At 46.6% G+C, this 5,085-nt stretch overlaps 1 long non-coding RNA gene across 1 annotated transcript in view; it reads right to left on the minus strand.

Annotated features, from left to right (window-relative positions):
- Window positions 1–1,366: 1,366 nt before the first annotated feature.
- Window positions 1,367–5,085, minus strand: part of LOC115064541 — a 5,839-nt gene continuing 2,120 nt past the window's right edge. Inside the window, exons 2-3 of the long non-coding RNA XR_003844369.1 lie at window positions 3,201–3,344; window positions 1,367–1,929 (exon numbers count right to left, since the gene is read on the minus strand). This is a non-coding gene — a long non-coding RNA (uncharacterized LOC115064541). The remainder of the gene's footprint in view (window positions 1,930–3,200; window positions 3,345–5,085) is intronic.

Genomic DNA, 5,085 nt, shown 5'->3' on the forward strand with positions numbered 1-5,085 from the left:
TTTTAAGATTTATTTTTATTTACTATATGTAAGTACACTGTAGCTGTCTTCAGACACTCCAGAAGAGGGAGTCAGATCTCGTTAAGGATGGTTGTGAGCCACCATGTGGTTGCTGGGATTTGAACTCTGAACCTTTGGAAGAGCAGTCGGGTACTCTTACCCGCTGAGCCATCTCACCAGCCCGCAAATGCTTGTAAATTAAACCACTGGGACCTGGAAGATCTGCTAGCAGCCATACCCCCACAGAGTAACTCTCTATCAGCAGCCAATAGATCCTTAGCCAAGGATGCAGAGAGTTTCTTATGACCAACTCACTGCCCCAACAGCAGCAATCCGCAATAGCTCCCATTGCTTCCCCTCCAGGTGAACGCCTGATGTCATCAGAGGGCTCCCCTCCCCCCAGTTCTTTAAAGATCTATTATTCTTTATTTATGTGTCTATGTGTGCCTGCATGTGTTGTTAGCACATGTGTGAGTACCCTTGGAGGCAGGAAAGGTATCAGGTTCTCTGGAGCTGGAGTTACAGGATGCTGTGACCCACCACAGATGCTGGAAACTCAACCAACCTCTGCTAGAGCAGCAAGTGCTCTTAACAGCCGAGCCTCCCTCCCTCCAGGCCTGTCTTCAGGGTTCCATTTGACCAGACTTCCCAGTGCTTTGGGCCTTGGGAACCAGGAGCGGCTTTGCTCTGCTTCGTGTGAGCTTCGGCTCTGTGCCGGCAGCGGTTGTCTATCTGAGGATTTCCCTCACATACCCAAGTGGCATCCAAACTGCAATTTTGCCGGCTCCATGCTCTGGGTTGGCTGGTTGGTTGTGAGATTTTGTGTTTTTCCCTATCCCGTTTGGAGAATATTGGAAAGGGAGGCTCCTGTGTGAGGAAGTGACCGGAATGATCCCGGGGGGGGGGGTGCAGAGCTGTGGGGATGGCGGTTCATACAAGATTCTGGTGCTTTGGCTAGTGGGTTTGGATGAGTTAGGAGATGAGGTAAAGGAGTGTCCAGGTCAATGACAACAATGACAAAAAGAAATCACAACTTAAACATCTAGGAATTTTTTTTAACTTTTTTTTTAAAGATTTATTTATTATATGTAAGTACACTGTAGCTGTCTTCAGACACTCCAGAAGAGGGAGTCAGATCTTGTTACGGATGGTTATGAGCCACCATGTGGTTGCTGGGATTTGAACTCTGGACCTTCGGAAGAGCAGTCGGGTGCTCTTACCCACTGAACCATCTCACCAGCCCAGAATTTTTTGTTTGTTTGCTGTCTTTGCTTTTATTTTGCTGGTTTTTGTTTTTGCTTTTGTTTTTTTGTTTGTTTTTGTTTTGTTTTGTGTTTTGCACGGGATGTCTTCTTTGTAGCCCAGGCAGGCCTTGAACTTCTGATCTTCCTGTCTCAGCCTCTAGCTCTGAGATTACAGGAACAGCGGATGCCTTGATTGGCTTTAGTCTATAATTCTAGGATCGAGCAGCACTTCAGTTCATAAAATGGAGTGCGGCGTTCCAGTGGCTTGAGCAGAAGCCAAAACAAAGGGTGACTCTGGGTGTGACCAGATCAGGGAAACTGAACAATAGCTCAACCATGGTGGTTTGAGAGCTGGCCAGGTCAGCCTTCTGTGGAAGAGTTAAGGCAGGGTCAACTTCATTATCAGGTCAGTTAAACTGGCCCTTTGAGAAATGTCTCAGGTCAGCTCGATAGCTTTGTTCCAGCCTGGTGATATGGAACCTTAGCTTTGCTGTGGATACCCACCAGAGAAGACTGCTCAGAAATGAGTTCAAGCCACTGGGAAGCCGCTATGAGCCGGTCAGTGACTACACTGGTTGTTTGGGATCTCAGAGTAGGCCCGATCCTTTCTCGGGGTGAGCTTCTAAGCACGACGGCCATATTCTGGGTTGACGTACTTCAGTTAACAAGAACAGTTATCCAGAAGCTAAAAAAAGCAAGGTTAGTACATTGAAAGACTTTCCCAGAACTGTAGACATCGATGGATTGGGTCTTTGTTTCATTGGTATCATTGGCTAATGATGCTGTCTATGTGCTGAGTTTTATGACCTAAAATGATATTTCAGAGCAGTTTGTTTCCTCTTTTATGTTCTTGTGGTGTTGGGGATCAACCAGAACCTCAAACAGGTTGAGACACCTTCACTACTAAGCTGTATTTCCAGCCTTTATATTACTTTTTATTTTGAGTCCAGGTCCCACTATGTCTCGGGCCGGCCTTAACTTTTCTCCATAATACATGTGACAGGTGCAGAAGGGACAGATAGGGGCACTTCATATTCTGTATCATAAAGACACACGTGTGCTCCACATTTTAAAAGGAATCAGTCCCCACACGTAGCAGTTTGTTCTAAATTAACCAATCACACCTTGGCTCAGATGATCCAGGAACAGTGGCTCTCAACCTTCCTAGTGCCATAACACAGTACCTCATGTGGTGGTGACCCCCAGCTATAAATTATTTTCTTGCTGCTTCATAACTGTAATTTTGCTGCTGTTGTGAATCGTTAAGTAAATATCTGTGTTTTCCCATGGTCTTAGGCAACCCCTGTGAAAGGGTCATTCGGTGCCCAGAGGGGTCACGAGCCACAGATTGAGAAACTGTCCTAGAAAAAAACCAAGGCTGAGCCCAGCAGACAAACAAGTGCCTGAGCCTAAACATCTGTAGAATTAGGAAAGGTGGAAAGAGATGAGGAGGCAAGAGACGCGCAAGAGCCTCAGTTTCACCTCTGGCTGAGCACTGAGTGGGGCTTCCCAGGATTGTACCTATCCTCCCCTCTGCCAAACAGTGAAGCAGGGCCTTTCTTACACAGGATAGGGGGAAAGTTTCTTCAAGTCTGTGTGTGTGTGTGTGTGTGTGTGTGTGTGTGTGTCTGTGTGTGTGTCTGTGTGTCTGTGTGTGTGTCTGTGTGTGTCTGTGTGTATGAGGCTAGGGTTATTAGAGCCAGTGACAGCACACACCTCTAGTCCCCACACTTGGGAGCAGAGGTGGATGGATCTCTGAGTTCGAGTCTAGCCTGATCTACAGAATGAGTTCTAGGATAGCCAGGGCTACACAGAGAATGAGACCCTGGGTTTAATCCCCAGCTGTGAAGGGTGGGGAAGTCATCATTTCTTACCCAGGATATGACCAATATTGATTCTTTTATCTTTTCTTTCTCTCCCGCCTAGGCCAAGTAAGTTATGCAAAATCAAGCTGACCTGTTCTGTTCTGCTGTTGTCGTCTGTCTGTCATCTTCTGTAGGGTAGTGAAAGTTTTCCCCTGTCTCCTGGTGTCCTTTTGATGCCTTGTTGCTGTCATCTCACTGTTGTTAATATTATCTTCATCGTTACACTCAATCTTAGCTAAAAGGCAGAAAGGTGAGAAAGGTGATTCTCATCATTGTTATTATTATTTGCTGTATTGGGAGTCCAACCTATGAGCTCATACAGACTAGGCAATGATCTACCAAAGATCTATATTCTCACCTCTGGAGATTCCTCTTCCTCCCTTTCCTTTTCCTTCCTCTTCTTTTAATAGAGCCAGGGTGCTGGGGGTGTCTCCTGAAAGCCCAGGCCAGCTTTGAACTCATGATGTAACCAAGTCTGGCTCTGAATTTCTGTCTCAGATTCCCCAATGCTAAAATTACAAGTGTGCACCACCACAGCCAGCTATTTGTATTGTTGGGATCATGCTGGCCTCAAGTCTGAGTTGCTCCTGCCTCAGTCTCCTGCATGCTGGGTTTCCTCTCATAGTAGTCACCTTGTGGACTTCATTCCTGCGAGATAGAACTGGACAGAACTAGACAGATGCCTAAAGCCATAAGTGTTGCTACCAACATATAGAATAACCTATTTGTTTGTTCTTTATTATTTTGAAACAGGATCTCAGTATGTAGCAGTGGTCTGTCTGGAACTTACTATGTTGACTAGGCTAACTCCAAATTCACAGGGATCCATCTGCCTCTGCCTCTGCCCCTGCCTCTGCCCCTGCCCCTGCCCCTGCCCCTGCCCCTGCCTCTGCCTCCCAGGTGTCAGCATTAAAGGGGAGCACTGTATAGTCAGGTGTGGTGGCGCACACCTTTGATCTCAGCACGAGGGAGGCAGGAGCAGGTAGATCTCTGTGAGTTGAAGGTTAGTCTGGTCTACATAGTGAATTCCAGGGCAGTCAGGACTACAGAGTGAGACTTGTCTCAAAAAACAAACAAAAAATGGGGGAGTGGGGGTAAGAATCCCCAAAATACTAAAAATAAAATGAAGCGCATGAGCCCGTAGTTGTCAGCACTTTAACAAGTGCTCCCCGAGGTCCCGTAGGGTCCTTCCCAGACTCAAAGCTCTTCTCGCCAGGCACCATTGGTTACCTGCTAATCTATCTCTATATTGGCTTTCTCTTGCTGTAAGTGGAAGTGGGAGCCCACAGCATGAGTTCCTTCCCTGACTTAGCACAGTCTTGAAGGTTCATCCACAGTGTATGTGGTAGCGCAGCATTTTTGATAGCTGAGTCACACCCTGTTTTGCGATTGCAGGGCATTTTGTTTATCCAAGGATCAGTTGATAAACAGCAGTTGTTTCCACCTCTAGGCGCCTGTGAATAATGCCGCTGTGCATATTTGGTAATATTAATATGAGGAGCCTTATTTCTTCAGGGTGTATGCCCACATGTTCACCAGAAAAAATACTTTTACACACTCAGGGCAAGATCCCTCTGAACATTCTGAGAACAAGCCTTGAGCCCTGGGTGAGGCTGAACCTGTACCCAATCTTCAAGGTTCACTTTGTGTGCACACCCATTGTCTCTGCCCTCTGCCTGGTGACAGGCAGGCAACGTGCAGAATACAGCAAGGAACAACATAGCACGTTCTTATCCTCAGGAGGCAGAGTGTGCGTGAAGGGGGTTAGGGATGCTGGGGTAGCTTCCTTCCTCCTAAAGTTTCCCACAGACCGACTCTCCAGTGGAGTCTACTCTGTTGTATTCATTTGTTTATTTGACACACGGTCTCTTGTAGCCCATGCTGGCTGGCCACAAATCACTACAAAGCTAAGGATAGCTTTGAGCTTCTAAAATTATTATTATTAAAGTGTGTGTGTGTGTGTGTGTGTGTGTGTG

Source organism: Mus pahari, chromosome 8 (assembly GCF_900095145.1).
Source record: "Mus pahari chromosome 8, PAHARI_EIJ_v1.1, whole genome shotgun sequence".
Lineage (NCBI taxonomy): Eukaryota > Metazoa > Chordata > Mammalia > Rodentia > Muridae > Mus > Mus pahari.